This window comes from Suncus etruscus, chromosome X (genome assembly GCF_024139225.1).
Source record: "Suncus etruscus isolate mSunEtr1 chromosome X, mSunEtr1.pri.cur, whole genome shotgun sequence".
NCBI classification, from domain to species: Eukaryota; Metazoa; Chordata; class Mammalia; order Eulipotyphla; family Soricidae; genus Suncus; species Suncus etruscus.
This window is the reverse complement of record NC_064868.1, coordinates 40,247,610-40,273,304: the sequence shown is the minus strand read 5'-3', so window position 1 is coordinate 40,273,304 and position 25,695 is coordinate 40,247,610. Positions and strand designations below refer to the sequence as shown.

Here is a 25,695-nt window from a genome sequence, read left to right as displayed (position 1 = left end):
AGAAACCAGCAACAACGGAAACAATGTTTAGAGTGAACAGGTATGTAATCAGCCTTTAACTACAAAGACCTATAAATAATGTCTTAGGTTACTAATACACAGATACAGATGAAGAATATGACTGGAAGCTAGAGACTCCAGCTGCAGCAATTCCTAACAATATGTTTTAATATCTTAAACTTACTAGGTATAAAATAACCTTTCACATTCTCTGTCCACATGGATTCTTGAATACAAAGAGTGGACATGCTAATTTTACACCTTGGTGCTCAGTAATACTAGATACCATATTCAGTTTGGATTATGATAATGTCTTGATAAAACATTCCAATATAGCCTTTTACTTTGGTTTATGTCCTCTATCAGAATCTGAAGCATATGATCATTCAGACCACTGAAACAGTTAACTGTAAACCACAGAGTTATGCAAAGGACCTACTCATCCAACACAAATTAACATTTTCTTTCTTTCTCTCTTTCTTTCTGTCTCTCTCCTCTTTACTTCTTTCCTTCTCTCCTTTTGTCTTCTCTTCTTCCTCATCATCATTAATTCAACTTATGTCATATAAAACCCACACTGTTAGTTTCTCTTTATGAAAGGAACTTCAATACATAAGATGCAGCAGACAATACTACATAAGGTAACCACATACATAGGTAGGCCTCATTACCATATTGCTTAGTACTCAAGACACGAAACCTATGTGTATCTTAAACTGCTCCAGCCATTATCTAACTCTGAAACCTTCATTTAGCATGGCCCATCCCCATCACTGATGAAGTGCCTAGAAACTGGAAAAACCTTCCAAATCTGACGAACCTACCCAATCACTTTTATTTTACTTAATTTTTTAAATTTACTTTTACAATATTTACTTTTTTTTCATTTTTAAATATTTTTTAAACATCTTGATTACAAATGTGATTGCAGATGGGTTTCAGTCATATAAAGAACACCCACCTTCACCAGTGCAAACTTCTCATCACGGATGTCCCAAATCTCCCTCCTCTCCAAGCCCCTGCCTGCATTTGAGACAGGTTTTCTACTTCCTTTATTCATTCACATTGTTATATTAGTTGTCAGTGTAGTTATTTTTCTAACTGCACTCACCACTCTTCGTGGTGAGCTTCATGTCATTAGTTGTACTTCCAGCCCTCATCTCCTTTGTCTCTAAGAATTATTGCAAAAATGACTTTTATTTTTCTTAAAACCCATAGATGAGTGAGACTATTCTGCATCTATTTCTCTCCCTCTGACTTATTTCACTCAACATAATAGATTTCATGTACATCTATGTGTAGGAAAATTTCATGACCATCTCTCCTGACGGCTGCATAATATACCATTGTGTATATGTACCACAGTTTCTTTAGCCATTCATCTGTTGAAGGGCATCGTGGTTGTTTCTAGAGTCTGGCTATTGTAAATAGTGCTGCAATGAATATAGGTGTGAGGACGATATTTTTGTAGTATTTTTCTGTGTCCCTGTGGTATATCCCTAGGAGTGGTATAGCTGGATCATATGGGAGCTCAATTTCCAGTTTTTGGAGGAATCTCCATATCACTTTCCATAAAGTTTGAACTAGATGGCATTACTACCAGCAATTAATTAGAGTTCATTTTCTTTACATCCCCACCAGTACTGTTTATTTTCATTTTTTGTGATGTGCTCCAATCTCTGTGGCATGAGATGGTACCTCAATGTTGTTTTGATTTGCATCATCCTGTTGATTAGTTATGTGGAGCATTTTTTATGTATCTTTTGGTCATTTGTATTTCTTCTTAGGAAGTGTCTTCCATTTTTTCTCCCCTTATCTTTTGCTCTCCCTTCCTCTCTTTCCTAAGCTAAACCTAACAGTCCTTAACAACTCAGACCCATCCTATTAGGGTCAAACATCTAACAACACCTTAAGACTAGATCACTAACGTATGTCTTTATGTGGGCTTGAGTACATAGAGTGAGGTCTCCTCTATGAGAGCCAAACCTAAGTTATAAACAATCCATGCACATATTGTGTATATAGCCCCTCCTTTATACTATTCCTCCTCCCCCTTCAGAAATCCTACTATCCCTTCACCCCATAATCCCGATCTGATAACCCTCCTTATTAACACAATTTGCTCTCAGTTCTTAACTCATTAGTTATGGAGACCAACCTCCTGTGCCAATAAGCTATCACCCAGCTTCCAAGCAAAAGGATACTCTCTCAGGCCCACATCTCGTCCCCTGGCAAGAAACTACAACCAACACTCCTGCTGATTCATACTCTGTGGCCTTCCTTCTCACCCCCAACTGTGGACTATTGATTGATACCGGACATAGCTCCAGAAGGACCCCCAGTGCAAGAACTCTACCTGAGCCCTTTCTGCCACAAATCATTTCTCAAACTCAACAAGACCAGGGTTTGGGATGAAAATTTGCCCTGGATTTCACCCCCACAAGAATATCTCAAAAGTCAATGGAGAAGCCTATATTTTCTTTATATGTTTAATGCCGGGGACTCAAACTCAATTTATCTTGGGGCCGCAGGAGGTAAAGTCAGGGTGAGGCAGAGCCACATAAGTGATTTCACAAAAAATGTCCTCAAACATCATTATTAACAGTTTTAATTATTTCTTCTGAACATGAATAGAACATTGAGTGAAGATCATGAACAGTTCTTCTGAACATGGCATTTTGCCTATTCCTTGTTGCCAGAAATTAGACAGCGCTTCTTCTCACAAATCTGAACCACATTTGGCTTTAGAAAGGAAGCAGTTGAGACCCTCAGTATGGCTTGAAGATGATCATCATTAAGTCTAGACCTGTGCTTTGACTTATTGAAGTTCAATGTGGAGAATAATTTTTCACACAAATATGTGCTCTTAAAAAGGCACATGGTGCGCTTGAACATTCGGGAAAGTTCAGGGAAGCCAGGGGGCAATTCTCTCAAAAATTGTTCATGCATGTCTGCTTTTCCACTAATCTCCCTGAACTTGGCTTTGAGATCAGAGATGCATTGCAGGTCAATGAGCTCCATTGGAAGCACAGGAGGGGCATCTTGCACATCAAAGGAAAAGGGGTCCACAAAAATTTGGAAAGTGGCTCTGTGCTTTATGAAGTCTGCAAATCTGTGATCAAATTCCTTCTCTAGCTTAAAAATAGCATCAACATATTTCTCACCACTGAATGGTATGCCTGCATCCACAAGTTCCTTGCATGCTGGGAAATGGCAAAGGTTTGTCTGAGAGAGCTGGGATTTCCATAACACAAATTTTGTGGAGAATGCTCTCACGTTGTCATAGGCAGCACTGATAAGCTGCCCCAGGCCTTATAACATCCTGTTTAGTACATTCAGCTTATGTGTGATGTCAACAAGAAAAGCTAAGTCCATGAGCCATTTGTGATCACTCGACTCAGAAAGAGCAAACAGAAAAAAAGCCTTCTCCATGAAGGCTTTCACTCCTTCTCTCAACTCAATCTTTTCAGGACATTTCCCCTGCTGAGACAATGTACCTCGGTGAAATAGAGCACATCTCCATATTCTGACTTTATTTCCTCTAAAAAAAAAAAAGCACAGAACCTCCTGTGTTTTAAGCCCCTGGATCTGATTTGGTTGATGCATTTCACAACAACAGACATCACATTATCACATGGCAGGCATTTACTGCAAAGGGCCTGCTGATGGATAATGCAGTGAAGTGCAATGGCCTTCTCTATACCCTCCTCTCCAATTTTTTTTAACAAGTGCCACCAGTCCATTTTTCCTCCCTGTCATTGATGGTGCTCCATCGGTTATTATTCCAACAAACCTCTTCCATGGCAAACCTGCATTCTCAATGGCATCACACAGATGCCAAAATATCTCATTAGCGGTAGTCTGGCCATGCATTGGAATTATTGTGAGCAGCTCCTCTGTCAATGCAAAATTGCAATCAACACCATGGACATAAATTGTGAGCTGCGTAGTGTCTGTTATATCTGTGCCCTCATCAAGAGCAACTGAGTATGCATCAAAACATTTGGCTTTCTCATACAGTTGATGATAAATGTCACTTGACATGTCAGAAATGCACTCTGCCACAGTGTTGTCAGAAAAGCTAATTTTGCTAAACTGACCTTTATTTTCTTGCAGCCTATAACATGCATTTTTTAACAAACTCTCCTTCTGTGAATGGTTTCCCTGCCTTAGCAATCATCTCACTAACCATGTAACTAGCTTTGACTGATGCAACATTCTCTTTGCTTGCTTTCTTGAAGAAATCTTGTTGCCTCATTAGACATGCTTTAAGACTGGCAATCCACTTGGCTCTCTCATTTCCTTGATATTACACACATTTCTCAGCATGTTTAGTTGGATAATGGCATTTCAAGTTGTATTCTTTGTGCACTGCAACTTTCTCTGAGCAAATAAGACATGTGGGGATGCCCCTGTGCTCAACAAAGAAATACTGCGTCTCCCACTTTTCCTGAAATTGTCTGTGCTCGTCATCAATCTTTCTCTTCACTGAAGGCTTTGATGAAGTCATGATGAAGATATGACAAAATCTAATTCTGTAATAAACTTCTCTCCCTTCTCTCCCTTAGGCCTCCAATAATGCAAGGGACAGCGGCAGGAGCAGCAAAAATGACGTCTGCGCTAGGCGCAAAGTATTCATGAATATTCACTTACTGAATATTCTCAATAAAAAATCGCAATAGTAAGAAAAAATTGCAAAAAATGCATTAAACATTTGCATACCTCAAACGGAACTGCTCGGGGTATGCAAATGTTTAATTTGATTTTTTTCTTACTAATGCGATTTTTATTGCGATTATTTGGTAAGCAAGTAATCGAGAATACTGTGATATTTGAAGGCCTGCCACGGGCCACAAAATGTTGTACAGAGGGCTGCAAACTGCCCGTGACCACGAGTTTGAGACCCCTGGTTTAATACCTCTATAATACTACCTCTTAACCTGTTTATCCCCAAATGCAAGGTAGTCTTCTGCATCACTTTTTCCCTTAATTACTTTTTAAATTCATTTTTATTTATTTCTCTCTCTCTTTCTTTTTTGCTTTGTTTCTTTCTATATGTGTGTATACATTTATATTATTTTGTCTTGTTTTTGTTTTCTTCTATTCCTTAATTTCACCTATTTTGGTTCTGTTTGGTACAAAAACCTACAAGAAAAAGCCATGCCTGGGATAAAAGCTCAGATCAAAAGCAGGGCACAAAGATGATGGAGTCTGACACTAACCCCCAAATGCATGAGCAGTATAATATCGCACCATTTTATTTTGCAAAGACATACTAAAAAGTGGGAAATTTTATGTATAGAAACGAACTCTTATCTATTAGGGATAAGAACTCATATATTGTACAATACAGGGGTGCCTCTCACCTTAAACATATGTCATGTGACTCCAACTTAGACTCCATGTCTAAGACATGAGAGTCTAGACAGCGACTGCCCAACCCTAAACCCTAGATCTCAGACATAGAACTGACACAGTTCTCTGAAATAGCTCCAGAAACCAAACTCCCTCTGGGACATTTTTAATAGTGCTCTAGCACCAACTTGCACCAGTTTTGATATGACATCCTGACAACGAAGAAACAGCAACAACTTGATCTAAGAGCAGGTTGTCATATCTCATCACCTAATAGTAAGGTGAAATCAGAAGACATGTCATCCTTTGATCTCTGGAAAAACCAAGATTGCTAACTACAGAAGACTGACAACCATGACTGGGCAGAACTTATCATGTGACCAATAAAATAGGCTTTAGCCTATGATATATACAACAATCAAGATCTTTAATTCCAGAGGTCTGACTGAGACAACTGCAACTGAACAGAACTTCTGGAAACATAATGAAAGACTATCCTAGGCTTTGTCCTAGGATTAGTGCAAAAACCAAGACCACCAATTACAAAAAATGGATTAAAACAACAGTGATGGAACAGAATGTCTAGAACCATAAAGAAAGCGCCATCCTAGTCTCCATCCTATGACCTGTGCAAATACCAAGATCTCTAGTTACAGAGGCCTGATTTTATCATCCACAACTGAGTGGAAAGTTTCCAGACACCACAAAAGGACCTAGAGGAGAGTTAAAGAGTATGTACAAAACCTGTAGTTATTCCCATGACAGTATGCTTCAAGGGTACAAAACCTGTAGTTATTCCCATGACAGTATGTTTCAAGGGTAGAGAAACCCTGTATCTCTTAGACCAGTTTCCTCAATATTTACTGTGCGCATTCAAAAAAATAAAAGAAGCACATTTTTTGTTTTTGTTGTGCATTGTTTTGTTTTGTTTTTATTTCAGGATTATGGTTATTGTTTGGTCGTTGTCTTTATTGCTGTGGTGCTTTTGGGTTTTTGTTTTATTTTTTGTGATTGTAGTTTTTTGTTTGTTTTGTTGTTTGTTTTTGTTTGTTTGTTTTGTATTTTTGTTATGTTTTTTTTCCTTTTCTCCCTTTCTTCTCTTAAATTGGTATTTATCACCTCTAGATGGTCTCCTCCCAGTTTTTTGTTTGTTTGATTTTTTTGCCCCCTCTTTTTTACTTCAAACATAACTTCATATCCTGAATCATCTTGTTCTGCCTCATAAATTGAGGCGGAAATAATGGATGGTACCAAGACCAAACAGTCATATGAATATTGAGTAGAAATAAAAAAAATGAGGAACTCTGCTGGATCTCAGATGCCAGCACCCTTCTGCCTCTCTACACTGCTGTCCTGCATTTTCGGCCTGATTTCACCCTTGGTGCGGCCCATCAGCCAGCCTTCTTTCCTGTGAGCTTTCCGGGGAGTCTGCCTTCCCGTGAGCCTTCCGTGGAGGTGAGTCGACACGCCCAGAAAGGGAGGAGCCACTGAACTTCGCTGGATCTCAGATGCCAGCACCCTTCTGCCTCTCTACTCTGCTGTCCTGCATTTTTGGCCTGATTTCATCCTGGGTGCGGCCCATCTGCCAGCCTGCCTTCCTGTGAGCCTTCCGTGGAGGTGAGTCGACACGCCCAGAAAGGGAGAAGCCAGAGGAGCACGGTTGCTCCGCTCCCCTTCGCAACGGTGCACAGCATTTAGCCAATGAATACAATCACAACACGTAGAAAAACACGCAGTACTAGTGTGACAATGGGGAAACAACATGGGCCAGTGCCAGACATAGAGAATGAAGATGGCAACTCTGATGACTTGAACATGATCAACCACCTAGTCAGTCTCTCAGATAAGGAGTTTAGAGTTGCAATATGGAACATGTTCAAAGAACTCAAACAAAGTATAGAAGAGAAAACTAAAAAGAATCAGGAGAATATGAAGATAGAAATGAGAAAACTCCAAACGGAAATTTCAGATCAAATAACAGGTCTGAGAAACTCAGTAGATGAATTGAAGAAAAACATGTTTGAGATTTCCCACAGGTTAACAGCAGCTGAGGATAGAATCAGTACACTGGAAGATGAGATACATAACAATTACATACAGCAGAAGAAATTGGAAAAAAGCCTCAAAGCAAATGATCAAACAATGGAAAAATTACTCAAAGAATGGGAACAGATGAAAATAGAAGTCTATGATAAGCTCAACAGAAACAACTTAAGAATCATTGGAGTCCCAGAGACTCAGGAAGAAAATCTCCGGGAAGAATCAACAGTCAAGAACATCATTAAAGAGAAACTACCAGAGATAATGAATACATGTGATCAAATCCTGCATGCCCGAAGAGTGCCAACTAAAAGAGACCCCAGAAAAAACACCCCAAGACACATCCTAGTCACAATGACGAATCCCATAGATAGAGACAGAATTCTGAAAGCAGCAAGATCGAAAAGAGAAATTACATTTAAGGGAACATCTTTGAGATTTACTGCAGACCTGTCACCAGAAACACTCAAGGCCAGAAGGCAGTGGTGGGACATAGTGACAAAACTCAATGAAATAAATGCTTCGCCTAGAATACTGCACCCAGCAAAACTCACTTTTAGGTTTGAAGGAACAATACATAGTTTCACAGACAAACAACAGCTCAAAAACTTCACAGACTCAAAACCATTCTTAAAAGAAAAACTGAACGGCATCCTTTAAGACAAGGCTTACCAACAGACACACCAAACTTTAATATAAAGATGGCACTAACTCCCAGGACAATTCTTTCTCTCAATGTCAATGGACTAAATGCACCACTTAAGAGACACAGAGTGGCTAAATGGATCAAAAAACTCAATCCAACCTTCTGCTGCCTACAAGAAACGCACCTGAATAGTCAGAACAAACATAGACTCAAAATAAAAGGCTGGAGGAAAATCATCCAAGCAAACAACACCCAAAAAAAAGCAGGAGTGGCCATATTAATATCAGATGATGCAAACTTTATACTTAGGAAAGTAGTAAGGGACAAAGATGGACATTTTGTATTAATCAAGGGATATGTACAGCAGGAAGAAATCACCCTCCTAAACATATATGCACCGAATGAGGGGCCAGAAAAATATTTAATACAACTGTTGACAAATCTGAAAAATAATATCAATAACAACACAATAATTGTGGGAGACCTCAACACGGCATTGACAACACTAGACAGGTCAACCAGACTGAAACCCAACAAGAATATACTAGACCTGAAGAGAGAAATGGAAGTAAGAGGCCTAGTAGATATATACAGGACACTCCACCCCCAGAGGCCTGGATACACATTTTTCTCTAATGTACATGGGACATTCTCTAGGATAGACTACATGTTAGCACACAAAACATATCTCCATAATATCAAGAGGATAGAAATTTTGCAGACTGCCTTTGCTGACCACAAAGCCCTGAAATTATATATAAACTACAAAGGGACACAGAAGAAAAATTTTAACACCTGGAAGTTAAATAGCCTCATACTGAATAATCAGTGGGTCCGAGATGAAATCAAAGAGGAAATCAAAACCTTCCTGAAAACAAATGACAATGGAGAAACAATTTATCAGAACCTATGGGACACAGCAAAAGCAGTACTGAGAGGAAAATTTAGAGCTTTGCAAGCACACATCAGGAAAGAAGAAGGGGCATACCTGAATAGCTTAATGACGCAGCTCATAGAATTAGAAAGTGCTCAACAAAAGGATCCAAAAATAGGGAGGCAGAAGGAAATAACAAAGCTGAGAGCAGAAATCAATGAAGTGGAAACCAGAAAAACCATCCAAAAGATCAACGAAAGCAGAAGTTGGTTCTTTGAAAAAATAAACAAGATTGATAGACCACTGGCAAAACTAACAAAGAAAGAAAGAGAGAGAAACTTGATAACTCATATTAGGAATGAAAAAGGAGAGATCACTACTGATATGGTAGAGATTCAAAGGGTAATCAGAAACTACTTTGAGAAACTCTATGCCACTAAAAATGAAAACCTGGAAGAAATGGATAAATTTTTGGAATCTTATAATCTTCCACGATTGAATGAAGAGGATGTAGCATATCTAAACACACCCATTACTATTGAGGAAATTAAGAAAGTAATCAAATGTCTGCCCAAAAACAAAAGCCCAGGCCCAGATGGATTTACTAATGAATTCTTTCAAACCTTTCAAGAGGAACTACTACCAATCCTGGCAAGACTCTTTCATGAAATTGAAAAAACAGGAAAACTTCCAAATAGCTTTTATGAAGCCAACATTACCTTGATACCTAAACCAGACAGAGATGCTACGAAAAAAGAAAATTACAGACCAATATCGCTGATGAATGCAGATGCAAAGATCTTCAACAAAATCCTGGCAAATAGGATTCAATGCCTCATTAAGAAGATCATCCACTACGATCAAGTAGGTTTCATTCCAGGAATGCAAGGCTGGTTTAACATCCGTAAATCTATCAACATAATACACAACATCAACAGCAAGAAAAATAAAAATCACATGATCATATCAATCGACGCAGAGAAAGCATTTGACAAGATCCAACACCCATTCTTGATCAAAACTCTCAGCAAGATGGGAATGGAGGGAACCTTTCTCAATATAGTTAAGGCCATCTACCACAAGCCAGAGGCAAATATTGTCCTCAATGGAGAAAAACTGAAAGCCTTTCCTCTAAATTCTGGCACAAGACAAGGCTGTCCTCTCTCACCACTCCTATTCAACATAGCACTGGAAGTACTCGCTATAGCGATTAGGCAAGAAAAGGATATCAAGGGAATCCAGATAGGAAAGGAAGAAGTCAAGCTCTCACTGTTTGCAGATGACATGATACTCTACTTAGAAAACCCCAAAGACTCTATCAAAAAGCTTCTAGAAACAATAGACTCATATAGCAAGGTGGCAGGCTACAAAATTAACACACAAAAATCAATGGCCTTCCTATACACCAATACTAATAAGGAAGAAATGGACATTAAGAAAACAACTCCATTCACTATAGTGTCACACAAACTCAAATATCTTGGAATCAACTTGACTAAAAATGTGAAGGACCTATACAAGGAAAACTATAAAACTCTGCTCCAAGAAATAAGAGAGGACACGCGGAAATGGAAGCATATACCCTGCTCATGGATTGGCAGGATTAACATCATTAAAATGGCAATACTCCCCAAAGCACTGTACAGATTTAATGCGATCCCCCTAAAGATACCCATGACATTCTTCAAAGAAGTGGACCAGGCACTTTTGAAATTTATTTGGAACAATAAACACCCTCGAATAGCTAAAGCAATCATTGGGAAAAAGAATATGGGAGGAATTACTTTCCCCAACTTTAAACTTTACTACAAAGCAATAGTTATCAAAACAGCATGGTATTGGAATAAAGACAGGCCCTCAGATCAGTGGAATAAGCTTGAATACTCAGAGAATGTTCCCCAGACATACAATCATCTAATTTTTGATAAAGGAGCAAAAAATCCTAAATGGAACAAAGAAAGCCTCTTCAACAAGTGGTGTTGGCAAAACTGGGTAGCCACTTGCAAAAAATTGAACTTAGACCCCCAGCTAACATCATGTACGAAGGTAAAATTCAAATGGATTAAAGACCTCGATATCAGCCCCAAAACCATAAGATATATAGAACAATACGTAGGTAAAACACTCCAGGACATTGAGGCTAAAGGCATCTTCAAGGAAGAAACTGCACTCTCCAAGCAAGTGAAAGTAGAAATTAACAGATGGGAATATATTAAGCTGAGAAGCTTCTGCACCTCAAAGGAAATAGTGCCCAAGATACAAGAGCCACCCACTTAGTGGGAGAAACTATTCACCCAATACCCATCAGATAAGGGGCTAATCTCCAAAATATATAAGGCACTGACAGAACTTTACAAGAAAAAAACATCTAATCCCATCAAAAAATGGGGAGAAGAAATGAACAGACACTTTGACAAAGAAGAAATACAGATGGCCAAAAGACACATGAAAAAGTGCTCCACATCACTAATCATCAGGGAGATGCAAATCAAAACAACGATGAGATACCACCTCACACCCCAGAGAATGGCACACATCACAAAGAATGAGAATAAACAGTGTTGGCGGGGATGTGGGGAGAAAGGAACTCTTATCCACTGCTGGTGGGAATGCCGTCTAGTTCAACCTTTATGGAAAGCGATATGGAGATTCCTCCAAAAACTGGAAATCGAGCTCCCATACGATCCAGCTATACCACTCCTAGGAATATACCCTAGGAACACAAAAATACAATACAAAAACCCCTTCATTACACCTATATTCATTGCAGCTCTATTTACCATAGCAAGACTCTGGAAACAACCAAGATGCCCTTCAACAGACGAATGGCTAAAGAAACTGTGGTACATATACACAATGGAATATTATGCAGCTGTCAGGAGAGATGAAGTCATGAAATTTTCCTATACATGGATGTACACGGAATCTATTATGCTGAGTGAAATAAGTCAGAGAGAGAGAGAAAAACGCAGAATGGTCTCACACATTTATGGGTTTTAAGAAAAATGAAAGACATTCTTGCAATAATAACTTTCAGACACAAAAGAGAAAAGAGCTGGAAGTTCCAGCTCACCTCAGGAAGCTCATCACAAAGAGTGATGAGTTTAGTTGGATAAATAACTACATTTTGAACTGTCCTAATAATGAGAATGTATGAGGGAAATTGAGAACCTGTTTAGAGTACAAGCGGGGGTCGGGTGGGGAGGAGGGAGACTTGGGACATTGGTGATGGGAATATTGCACTGGTGATGGGTGGTGTTAAAAAAAAAAGACTTAAATCAGAATTTCACAAAAAAAATGATCAGACTTAAACACTAAATCCAAAGCCAACGACAACAGAATCGATACCCAATCTACATCAAATTAGACACAGAGGGGACCACTTATACTAGCAGTCTGGGGGGCAAAGGTAGGGTATATGGGATGCATGCTGGGAACAGGTGTGGAGGGAGGACAACACTGGCCGTGGGAATGCCCCTGATTCAATGTCACTATGTACCTAAAATATTACTGTGAAAGATTTGTAATTCAATTTGGTCAAAATAAAAATTATTTATAAAAAACTGAATCACTGCTGGCGGTGTTCAGGGGACTATATGGGTTGTTGGTGATCAAATCCGGGCTGACCGCTTGCAGGGCAAGCACCTTACCCTCAGCACTATATTTCCAGCCCCAGTCTTAATCTTTTTTTATCATAGTCTTTCATCCTTGAAATACTCTATTTTTGTCTACTCTTGGGCATCATTTGAAGATACCAACTTCTCTCTCAAAACTCTAGACTGCCCTTACTTCTATAACTGCCATATGAAAGTCTTATCAGCTTTACTTTTCTTCCTTTTGTATATTTTCCAGAATTACTGGCTTTTGTGATGAGTTGATTTTTTTTTATAAATGTTCAATAAGGCTGTATGGACACAGTGATTTGTCACCAGATGCTCCATCTAGAATAGACATCTTTATTTAGAAGTCAGGTGTCCTGCTTAAAGATTGCTTTAGAAGCTGAGTCACAAAGACTTCTGGGAAAATGTACAGTCACTGACTGATTGAAAGGAGACTATGAAAATATTACTCCCTTCTCCCAACTCAGAACAAATCTCAATGGCCCAAATCAATTGTGGCACTCTGAGAAGGTCAGTTAAGAATGCCCGTGGCAGAAAACTTTCCTCTGTCTGTCCACTTCTGCTTCCTTTCTCTCTCTCTCTCCCATAATTGTTGATCTTAAGGGCACACTCTAATAAACATCCTTCACATCCTGCATGATAAAACTCATTTCAGGGTCTGCTTCCTGGGGACCTCAATGCAAGACAGGCATGCTTAGTTTTACTCATTTGAAACTGTTTATTTTCACAGGACTGACTCTCATACTTTCTCATCTGAGTACAAAATTCTTAAAGAGAATTAGATTCTGATGCTAACAGCTATAGACATTTTAGCAGCTTCGCCACACATAAATCCTGAAGTTCATTTATCAGGATTTGGAGAAAGTAATTAACAAAGTGTTGCTAATTTAACAATAACATTGAGATCATTCATACTAATACAGATATAGACTGGCTATTACTCCTGTGTATTTTGCCCTTCACTTTTTCTGCTTCACTTTGGAGATCAGATTTTACATTTCCAAGGTATAATTATTCTTAGAGAAAGAATCAATAAGTACTTAGAGAACCAACAGTGAGGTTTGGAAATGAGAAAACCACCCAACCTTGCATGCACTGGGCCATGACTGAGAATACAAAGAGGAATTCTTTACTCACAGATTAGCTTTCAATATTAAATCATCCATCTACTTTTACATAAATCTTAAAACCAAAGAAAATGGTGATTAACAAACCCAGTTTAGTATAAACATCCACTTATAGCAATGTTAAACTTATTATCATCAACAGTGTATGAAGGAATTTTACAATTATGGATTTAATTATGTTTTCTAGAAAATCACAGTTATTTTTTGGTAAAAATGAAAAATAAATTAATTATTGCCTTGGAAACTTTTCCATGCTTAGTAAATTTACAATAAATCTCAGAGTTATATTTCAAATGTAAATATATCTACTTACAAATTGAAGGAACTATTTCTGCATATCAGACTTTCTAGAGGACTTTTAAAAACTCTTACTTCCATCATGATTTAACCATGTTTTGTACTCTTTTATCATTTAAATTAGTTCTGCATAAGAACAATACTAAAATTATTCTGTACTACTAGATTTTTTCCACTGATATTAATTAACCATCCTTTACACATAATAAAATATTTAAATGATATATTTATTCAACAGAATAAAGCCTTTACTTAAACACATTATAGAAAGGCACAATTATTGCCAATGTATGTTTTATCTGTAAAAACTGAATGTAGAAAGAATAGTTTAGATTAAAATAAAATCTTTCTTCAGACTAGATTTGTAGTGAGTGTGCTAAACATTCCCATAATTTCTATTAGATTATTAAATGAAAATCATCTATTTCAAAAGCCATCTGAGTCCCCAAAATTTACTATTACAGGGTAACTTCTATTGTACATTATTGCCTAGGCCTGTGATAAGTTTCCCATTGAACAATATTCTATAAATATTAATGCTCAACCACTACCTTAAATTGTCACTTTATTTTTTCGAACAGGGTCAAATTATACATAATTAATCAATTTGAAGATGAGGATGAGTCTAGATTTAATATAACTGGTATTCTCATAGATGGGAGATAGTTATGCAAAGATACACAAACAAAAATTTGCTAAATTGAGATTGACACGATATAAACACAAGATTGACATGATATAAATACAAGCCAATGATGCTTGGGCCTATAAGCATAAGGAGACAAAGGAAGAGTATGTTGTTAAAGAATTTGGAGGTAGTGTGTTCTGCTCACAAATTGATTTTAGACTCCTAGTTTCCAGAGCTGTGAGAGAATGTAATTATGTTGTTTGAGCCCATACATGGAGCCAGAAAGATGGTACAGCAGATAAGGCACTTGCCTTTTATGTGGACAATCTGGTTTCAGTACTTAGCATCCCCTGTGGTCTATTGTGCCCCACCAGGAGTAATTCATGAGTACAGAGCCAAGAGCAACTCCTGGGCATCAATATATGTGGCCCCGAAATAAAATAAAATAATAAAACAAAAACCAAGAGTATGATGTCTCTGGTAATTCCTTAGACTTGAATAAATTGGAGTTTTTGGTCACTGTAAATGGAATTCGGCATAAGTTATCCCTTTTTATTGTACTGCTATCCTTATCCAACAAGTTTCATTTAGGAGTACTTCCTCAGTAGACCATTGGTTCATGAATGGTTTGTTTATGGAAAACCTGACCTAAGACACTGGGGCAGAGGTACAGAGGACAAAGAATCTCAAGATATTTGATGTTTCCTAATGGATATGTTCAGATAACTATATCTTTGTATTTTACAATAATGGTCTCAGTGACTGACTAATAAACATCTTAATCTCAGTAAGGTTAAAGGGAAAAATTCGTAGGCCTCACACATTCACTTCTAGATGTCTTCCTGAGTGAACCAGAGTAGGTTCTACTGACAGTAAACTTACAGTTAGTAAGAATTTTAAAAAGTCTACAATAATAATGAATAGTCATCTCTTAATAGAAAGATCAATTTTATTTTTACTTGGCTTCTCTAACAGCATGTTTTTATGGGAGTATTATCTTCAAAGATTCCTAATACAATAATAAGATTGAATAAAAGATTCAATGTAGAAAAGGTATTTATAGAGATGGGATATTTAAAAGTTCCTATGGGGAGTTTTTAAAAGGAATTTATATATGTCTTTTCATAGGGTCAAGTTTTTTTTATTTAAAATGTTTTTATTTAAAGCATTCTGATTTACAAAGTCCTTCATAGTTGAGGTTTAGACATGCAATATTTTAGCACCAATCCCATCACTAGTATCAAATTCTTTTCACCAATATTCCAAGAGTCCATCCCCCAATAACCCCCACCATAGGTTGCAAACTCCACACAGCATGCCATCATTACAAGCACCATTATAAGTTTGTTTGTTTTGTAATTTCAGTATTGCTGACTCTAGGATTTGGATACTTAGTTCTATCCTTCCTAAACACCTTCATTATATATGAATTCCATTGACCCATGTGTCCTGTTATGTCACATGTCTTTCTCCTCCTCCATTCTATTTCTTTCTTTCTTCTCACTATATTCTGAGTCAGAGAGTGTTCTAAACAACCCTTATTTAAACCATTACATTTCCTTATGCAGTTATTCTAAATGTCATGAGGTCAATCTTTCCTTTACAAGATTCATTTATTTTTTTGAGGCTCAGTTAATTCTAACATAGGTTTTCTTATATAGAAGTCCATAGAATTTTATTTTGATGTGTCTATTCAATTCTGTTATTGTGTAGGTAAAACATTTATATGTTAAGAAGTTTAACCCACATAAAAAATATACTGTGAGCAAGCGAGTAGGTGAGTAAGAAATGGCTGACTGTGGGGACTGCTGAGTGAAGTGATGATTGCTTCACCTGCAGAGTCTCCACCCTGCTGTGCTTCTTCTGAGGAAACTGAGGACCTTAAGAGGACCCTGTCCTGTGCTCCTCTGTCTTTCCTAAATCATTCAAGCTCTCCTCAGAGCCCTGGGAAGCTAACCCCAAAAAAAACTGCATTCTGAAATTACCCAGCGAGCGAGTGAGTGAGTAAGAAATGGCTGACTGTGGGGACTTCCAGGTGAAGTGCTGATTGCTTCACCTGTGGAGTCTCTGCCCTGCTGTGATTCTTCTAAGGAAATTGAGGACTTAAAGAGAATCTTGTCCTATGCTTCTCTGTCTTTTCTGAATTCTTGAAGCTCTCCTCAGAGCCCTGGGAAGTGAACCCCCCAAAAACTGAATTTTGAAGCTACCCAGCGAGCAACTGAGTGAATAAGAAATGGCTGACTTTACAAGCCCAGAAAGGGGAAGCCACTGAATTCTGCTGGAACTCAGATGCCAGCACCCCTATCTGCCTGTCTTCTGTGCTATGCTCCATCTTTGGCCTGATTTTATCCTGTGTGTGGCCCATCTGCTGACGGCTAACCTTCCCTGGAGCCTTCCCAGGAGGTGAGTTTACAAGCCCAGAAAGGGAGGAGCCAGAGGAGCATGACCGCTCTGCTTTGCTTCCCGGCTCTGTACATCATTTAGCCAATGAATCAACAACAACACGTAGAAAAACCCACAATACAAGTGTGACCATGGGGAAACAATGCAGGCCAGTGCCACACATAGAGAATGAAGATGGCAACTCTGATGATTTGAACATGACCAACCAACTAGTCAGTCTCTCAGATAAGGAGTTTAGAATCGCAATATGGAAGATGTTCAAAGAACTCAAAGAAAGTATAGAAGAGAACACTAATAAGAATCAAGGGAATATGAAGATAGAAATAAGAAATCTCCAAAATAAAATTTCAGGTCAAATAACAGGTCTGAAAAACTCAGTAGATGAACTGAAGAAAAACATGGTTGAGCTTTCCCACGGGTTAACAGCAGCTGAGGATAGAATTAGTACACTGGAAGATGAGATAAATAACAATACCATACAGCAGAAGAAATTGAAAAAAAAAGCCTTAAGCAAATGATCAAACAATGAAAAAATTACTCAAAGAATGGGAACAGAAGAAAATAGAAGTCTATAATAAGTTCAACAGAAACAACTTAACAGTCATTGGAGTCCCAGAGACCCAGGAAGAAAATCTCCAGGAAGAATCAATGGTCAAAAACATCATTAAAGAGAAACTACCACAGCTAAGGAATACATGCGATCAAATCCTGCATGCCAGAAGAGTACCAACTAAAAGAGCCCCAGAAAAAACACCCCAAGACACGTCCTAGTCACAAAGACGAATCCCACAGATAGAGACAGAATTCTGAAAGCAGCAAGATCGAAAAGAGAAATTACATTTAAGGGAACATCCTTGAAATTTACTGCAGACCTGTCACCGGGAACACTCAAGGCCAGAAGGCAGTGGTGGGACATAGTGACAAAACTCAATAAAAAAAATGCTTTGCCTAGAGTACTGCACCTAGTAAAACTCACTTTCAGGTTTGAAGGAACAATACATTGTTTTAAGAACAAACAACAGCTCAGAAACTTTACGGATTCAAAACCATTCTTAAAAGAAAAACTAAACGGCCTACTTTAAGTCAAGACTGACCAACAGACACACCAAACTTCGATATAAAGATGGCACTACCTCCCAGAACAATTCTTTCTCTCAATGTCAATAGACTAAATGCACCAGTTAAGAGATACAGAGTGGCTAAATGGATCAAAAAAGTCAATCCAACCTTCTGCTGCCTACAAGAAACGCAACTAAATAGTCAGAACAAGCATAGACTCTAAATAAAAGGCTGGAGAAAATTCATCTAAGCAAACAACACCCATAAAAAAGCTGTACTGGCCATACTAAATCAGATGAAGCAAAGTTTCTACTTAGGAAAGTTGTAAGGGACAAAGATGGACATTTTGTATTAATCAAGGGATATGTACAGCAGGAAGAAATCACTTTCCTAAACATATATGCACCGAATGAGAAGCCAGCAAAATATTTCATAAAATTGTTGACAAATCTGAAAAATAATATCAATAACAACACAATAATTTTGGGAGACCTCAACACGGCATTGTCAACACTTGAAAGGTCAACCAGATTGAAACCCAACAAGAATATACTAGACATGAGGAGAGAGATGGAAGAAAGAGGCCTAGTAGATATATACAGGACACTCCACATCCAGAAGCCTGAATACACATTTTTCTCTAATGTACATGGGACATTCTCCAGGATAGACTACATGCTAGCACATAAAACATACCTCCATAATATCAAGAGGATAGAAGTTTTGCAGGTTAATTTCACTGACCACAAGGCCCTGAAATTATATGTGAACCAAAAAGGGACACAGAAGAAAAACTTTAATACGTGGAAGTTAAACAGCCTAATACTGAATAACCAGTGAGTCCGAGAGGAAATCAAAACTTTCCTAGAAACAAATGACAATGGAGACACAAACTATCAGAACCTATGGGACACAGCAAAAGCGGTACTGAGAGGAAAATTTATAGCTTTGCAAGCACACATCAGGAGAGAAGAAGGAGCATACCTGAATAGCTTAATGACGCAGCTCATAGAATTAGAAAGTATTCAACAAAAGGACCCAAAAATAGGGAAACAGAAGAAAATAACAAAGCTGAGAGAAGAAATCAATGAAGTGGAAACCCGAAAAACAATCCAAAAGATCATTGAAAGCAGAAGTTGGTTCTTTGAAAAAATAAGCAAGATTGATAGACCACTGGCAAAATTAACAAAGAAAGAGAAACTTCATAACTCGTATTAGGAACAAAAAAGGAGAGATCACTACTGATATAGTAGAGATCCAAAGGGTAATCAGAAACTACTTTGAGAAACTGTATGTCACTACAAATAAAAACCTGGAAGAAATGGATACATTTTTGGACTCTTAAAATCTTCCACGGTTGAAAAAAGAGGATATAGCATATCTAAACACATCCATCACTATTGAGGAAATTAAGACAGTAATCAAATGTCTGCCCCAAAAAAAAAGTCCAGGCCCATATGGATTTACTAATGAATTCTTTCAAACCTTTCAAGAGGAACTTCTACCAATACTGGCAAGACTCTTTCATGAAATAGAAAAAACAGGAACTCTTCCAAATAGCTTTTATGAAGCCAACATCACCTTGATACCTAAACCAGACAGAGACGCTACCAAAAAATAAAATTACAGACAAATATCGCTGATGAATACAGATGCAAAGATATTCAACAAAATCCTGGCAAATAGGATTCAATGCCTCATTAAGAAATCATCCACTACGATCAAGTAGGTTTCAACCCAGGACTGCAAGGATGGTTTAACATCCGTAAATCTAACAACATAATACACAATACCAACAACAAGAAAAATAGAAATCACATGATCATATCAATAGACTCAGAGAAAGCATTTGAAAAGGTCCAACACTCATTCTTGATCAAAACTCTCAGCAAGATGGGAATGAAAGTAACCTTTCTCAATATAGTTAAGGCCATCTACCACAAGCCAGAGGCAAATATTGTCCTCAATGGAGAAAAACTGAAAGCCTTTCCCCTAAATTTTGGCACAAGACAAGGCTGTCCTCTCTCACCACTCCTATTCATCATAGCACTGGAAGTACTCGCTATAAAATTAGGCAAGAAAAAGGGAATCCAGTGAGGGAAGGAAGAAGTCAAGCTCTCGCTGTTTGCAGATGACATGATACTCTACATAGAAAAACCCTAAAGTCTCTACGAAAAAGCTTCTAGAAAAAATAGACTCATATAGCAAGGTCAGGCTACAAAATTAACACACAAAAATCAATGGCCTTTCTATACAAGAATAGTAATAAGGAAGAAATGGACATTAAGAAAACAACCCCATTTGATAAGGTCCAACACCCATTCTTGATCAAAACTCTCAGCAAGATGGGAATGGAAGGAACCTTTCTCAATATAGTTAAGGCCATCTACCACCAGCCAGTGGCAAATATTATCCTCAATGGAGAAAAACTAAAAGCCTTCCCTCTAAATTCTGGCACAAGACAAGGCTGTCCTCTCTCACCACTCCTATTCAACATAGCAATGGAAGTACTCACTATAGCGATTAGGCAAGAAAAGATATCAAGGGAGTCCAGATAGGAAAGGAAGAAGTCAAGCTCTCACTGTTTGCAGATGACATGATACTCTACTTAGAAAACCCTTAAGACTCTACCAAAAAGCTTCTAGAAACAATAGACTCATATAGCAAGGTGGGCGGGCTACAAATGTAACACATAAAAATCAATGGCCTTTCTATACACCAATAGTAATAAGGAAGAAATGGACATTAAGAAAACAACCCCATTCACAATAGTGCCACACGAACTCAAATATCTTGGAATCAACTTGACTAAATATGTGAAGGACCTATACAAAGAAAACTATAAAACTCTGCTCCAAGAAATAAGAGAGGACACACGGAAATGGAACCACATACCCTGCTCATGGATTGGCAGGATTAACATCATCAAAATGGCAATACTCTCCAAGGCATTATACAGATTTAATGCGATCCCTCTAAAGATACCCATGACATTCTTCAAAGAAGTGGATAAGGCACTTTTGAAATTCGTTTGGAACAATAAACACCATAGAATAGCTAAAGCAATTATTGGCAAAAAGAATATGGGAGGAATTACTTTCCCCAACTTTAAACTTTACTACAAAGCAATAGTTATCAAAACAGCATGGTATTGGAATAAGGACAGGCCCTCAGATCAGTGGAATAGGCTTGAATACTCAGAGAATGTTCCCCAGACATATAGTCACCTAATTTTTGATAAAGGAGCAAGAAAATCCTAAATGGAGCAAAGAAAGCCTCTTGAACAAGTGGTGTTGGCACAACTGGCTAGCTATTTGCAAAAAATGGAACTTAGACACCCAGCTAACATCATGTACGAAGGTAAAATCTAAATGAATTAAAGACCTCGATATCAGACCCAAAACCATAATATATATGGAACAACACATTGGCAAAAACACGGCAGGACATTGAGACTACAGGGATATTCAAGAAGGCAACTGCACTCTCCAAGCAAGTGAAAGCAGAGATTAACAGATGGGAATATATTAACCTAGAAGCTTCTGCACCTCAAAGGAAATAGCGCCCAGGATACAAGAGCACCCCCCTGAGTGGGAGAAACTATTCACCCAATACCCATCAGATAAGGGGCTAATCTCCAAAATATACAAGGCACTGACAGAAATTTACAAGAAAAATACATCTAATCCCATCAAAAAATGGGGAGAAGAAATGAACACTTTGACAAAGAAGAAATACAAATGGCCAAAAGACACATGAAAAAATGCTCCACATCACTAATCATCAGGGAGATGCAAATCAAAACAACGATGAGATACCACCTCACACCACAGAGAATGGAACACATCACAAAGAATAAGAATAAATATAAAAAAGAATAAATATAAATATATAAAAAATAAATATAAATAAATAAAATATCCACTGCTGTTGGGAATGCTGTCTAGTTCAACTTTTATGGAAAGCGATATGGAGATTCCTCCAAAAACTGGAAATCGAGCTCCCATACGATCAATCTATATCACTCCTAGGAATATACCCTGGAAACACAACAATACAATACAAAAATCCCTTCCTTACATCTATATTCATTGCAGCACTATTTATCATAGCAAAACTCTGGAAACAACCAAGATGCCCTTCAACAGACGAATGGCTAAAGAAACTGTGGTACATATACACAATAAAATATTATGCAGCTGTCAGGAGACATGAAGTCATGAAATTTTCCTATACATGGATGTACACAGAATCTATTATGCTGAGTGAAATAAGTCAGAGAGAGAGAGAGAAAAACGCAGAATGGTCTCACTTATCTATGGGTTTTAAGAAAAATGAAAGACATTCTTGCAATAATAATTTTCAGACACAAACGAGAAAAGAAATGGAAGTTCCAGCTCACCTCAGGAAGCTCACCACAAAGAGTGATGAGTTTAGTTAGAGAAATAACTACATTTTGAACTGTCCTAATAATGAGAATGTATGAGGGAAATGGAAAGCCTGTCTAAATTACAGGCGGGGGGCGGGTGGGGAGGAGGGAGATTTGGGACATTGGTGATGGGAACGGTGCACTGGTGATGGGTGGTGTTCTTTACATGACTGAAACCCAAACACAATCATGTATGTAATCAAGGTGTTTAAATAAAATATAAAAAATAAAAAAATAAAAGAAGAAAACAACCCCATTCACAATAGTGCCACACAAACTCAAATATCTTGGAATCAACTTGACTAAAATGTGAAGGACCTATACACAGAAAACTATAAAACTCCACTCCAAGAAATAAGAGAGGACACGCGGAAATGGAAGCTCATACCCTTTTCATGGATTGGCAGGATTATCGTCATTAAAATGGCAATAATCCCCAAAGCATTGTACAGATTTAATGCGATCCCTCTAAAGATACCCATGACATTTTTTAAAGAAGTGCATCAGGCACTTTTGAAATTCATTTGAAACAATAAACACCCTCGAATAGCTAAAGCAATTATTGGCAAAAAGAATATGGGAGGAATTACTTTCCCCAACTTTAAACTGTACTACAAATCAATAGTTATCAAACCCGCATGGTATTTGAATAAAGACAGGCCCTCAGATCAGTGGAATAGGCTTGAATACTCAGAGAATGTTCCCCAGACATACAATCACCTAATTTTTGATAAAGGAGCAAGAAATGCTAAATGGAGCAAAGAAAGCCTCTTGAACAAGTGGTGTTGGCACTACTGGCTAGCCACTTGCAAAAAATGGAACTTGGACCCCCAGCTAACATCATGTACAAATGTTAAATCCAAATGGATGAAAGACCTCGATATCACACCCGAAACCATAAGATATATAGAACAACATGTAGGTAAAACACTCCAGGACATTAAGACTAAAGGCATCTTCAAAGAGGAAACTGCACTCTCCAAGCAAGTGAAAGCAGAGATTAACAGATGGGAATATATTAAACTGAGAAGCTTCTGCACCTCAAAAGAAATAGCGCCCAGGATACAAGAGCACCCCACTGAGTGGGAGAATCTATGTAACCAATACCCATCATATAAAGGGCTAATCTCCAAAATATACAAGGCACTGATAGAAATTTACAAGAAAAAACATCTAAATCCCATCAAAAATGGGGAGAAGTAATGGACAGACACTTTGACAAAGAAGAAATACAAATGACCAAAAGACACATGAAAAAATGCTCCACATCACTAATCATCAGGGAGATGCAAATCAAAACAATGATGAAATTCCATCTCACACCACAGAGAATGGCACACATCACAAAGAATGAGAATAAACAGTGTTGGTGGGGATGTGGAGAGAAAGGAACTCTTATCCACTGCTGGTGGGAATGCCGTCTAGTTCAATCTTTATAGAAAGCAATATGGAGATTCCTCCAAAAACTGGAAATCGAGCTCCAATATGACCCAGCTATACCAATCTGGGAATATACTCTAGGAACACAAAAATACAATACAAATATCCCTTCCTTACACCTATATTCATTGCAGCACTATTTACCATAGCAAGACCCTGGAAACAGCCATGATACCCTTCAACAGATGAATGGCTAAAGAAACTGTGGTACATATACACAATGAAATATTATGCAGCTGTCAGGAGAGATGAAGTCATAAAATTTTTCTATACATGGATGTACACGGAATCTATTATGCTGAGTGAAATAAGTCAGAAAGAGAGAGAGAAAGACACAGAATGGTCTAACTCATCTATGGGTTTTAAGAAAAATGAAAGACATTCTTTTTTTTTTTTTTTTGGTTTTTGTGTCACACCTTGTGGTGCTCAGGGGTTACTCCTGGCTCTCTGCTCAGAAATAGCTCCTGGCAGGCATGGGGGACCATATGGGACACCGGGATTCGAACCAACCACCTTTGGTCCTGGATCGGCTGCTTGCAAGGCGAACGCCATTGTGCTATCTCTCTGGGCCCAATGAAAGACATTCTTGCAATAATAACTTTCAGACACAAAAGAGAAAAGAGATGAAAGTTACAGCTCACTTTATGTAGCTCACCACAAACAGGGATGAGTTTAGTTAGAGAAATAACTAAGTTTCGAACTATCCTAATAATGAGAATGTATGAGGGAATTAGAAAGCCTGTCTAGAGTACAGGCGGGGTTCGGGTGAGGAGGAGGGAGATTTGGGACATTGGTGATGAGAATGTTGCACTGGTGACGGGTGGTGTTCTTTACATGACTGAAACCCAAACACAATCATGTATGTAATAAATTTGTTTAAATAAAAAAATTAAAAAAATATACTGTGCAGTATATCTCCCTTCTAATTCTAACCTTGAAATTTCCAGATCTCCTTCTCAAAGTCAATTCATTTTTTTCTTTTTTTATTTTTTTAAACATCATGATTACATATATGTTTGTGATTAGGTTTCTGCCATGTAAAGAACACCCCTGTCACCAGCGCAAAATTCCCACCACCAATGTCTCAAACCTTCCTTCATCCCACCCCACCCCCACCTGTACTTCAGACAGGCTTTCTAGTTCCCTCATTCATTCTCATGATTATGGTAGTTCTTTGTGTAGTTATTTCTATAACTGCACTCACCACTCTTTGTGGTGAGCTTCATGAAGTGAGTTGTTGCATTAAATAATTAACGATGGTGGTGGATGGTGAAGGATAGAGGTGAGCTGGAAGTTCAGCCCTCCTCTCATTGTCAAAGACAATTCTTAACAGTTTTGAATTTTTTGCTTTGTACCTATGAAAAAATTCAACATTCCTTCACATTCTGTATGACATTACTTGCAGGGTAATAAATAAGAGTAGCCATCTTTCCAGTTTCTGGGACTCAGATTTATCATTTTGAAGAGTCCCTGAAGTTGTGTTTCGAAATATGAAGATGAAATAGATGTGCTCAATAAGACCTTCACATTAGATTGACATATTTCTACTAAATTGCATACAAAAATGGCAGCATTTTCGCCATGCCTTATGGAATTCTCCATTTTTTTAATTTTGTTCTTCCTTCAGACTTTTGTAGTTGTAATGCACAAGTATGTTTATCATCATAATGACTAGTTTCAAAGTATTTAAAAGCAATGTTCTGGCATTCATTTAGCATAAATTTACATATTTAAAAGCATCAGCAAAACCTTTCTTAGCATTGCCATGAAATCATGG

General features: G+C 37.9%; 1 protein-coding gene across 1 annotated transcript in view; it reads right to left on the bottom strand.

Moving 5' to 3' along the window:
* Positions 1–25,695, bottom strand: part of OTC (ornithine transcarbamylase) — a 152,945-nt gene that overhangs the window by 33,874 nt on the left and 93,376 nt on the right. The gene's annotated exons all lie outside the window — the stretch shown is intronic.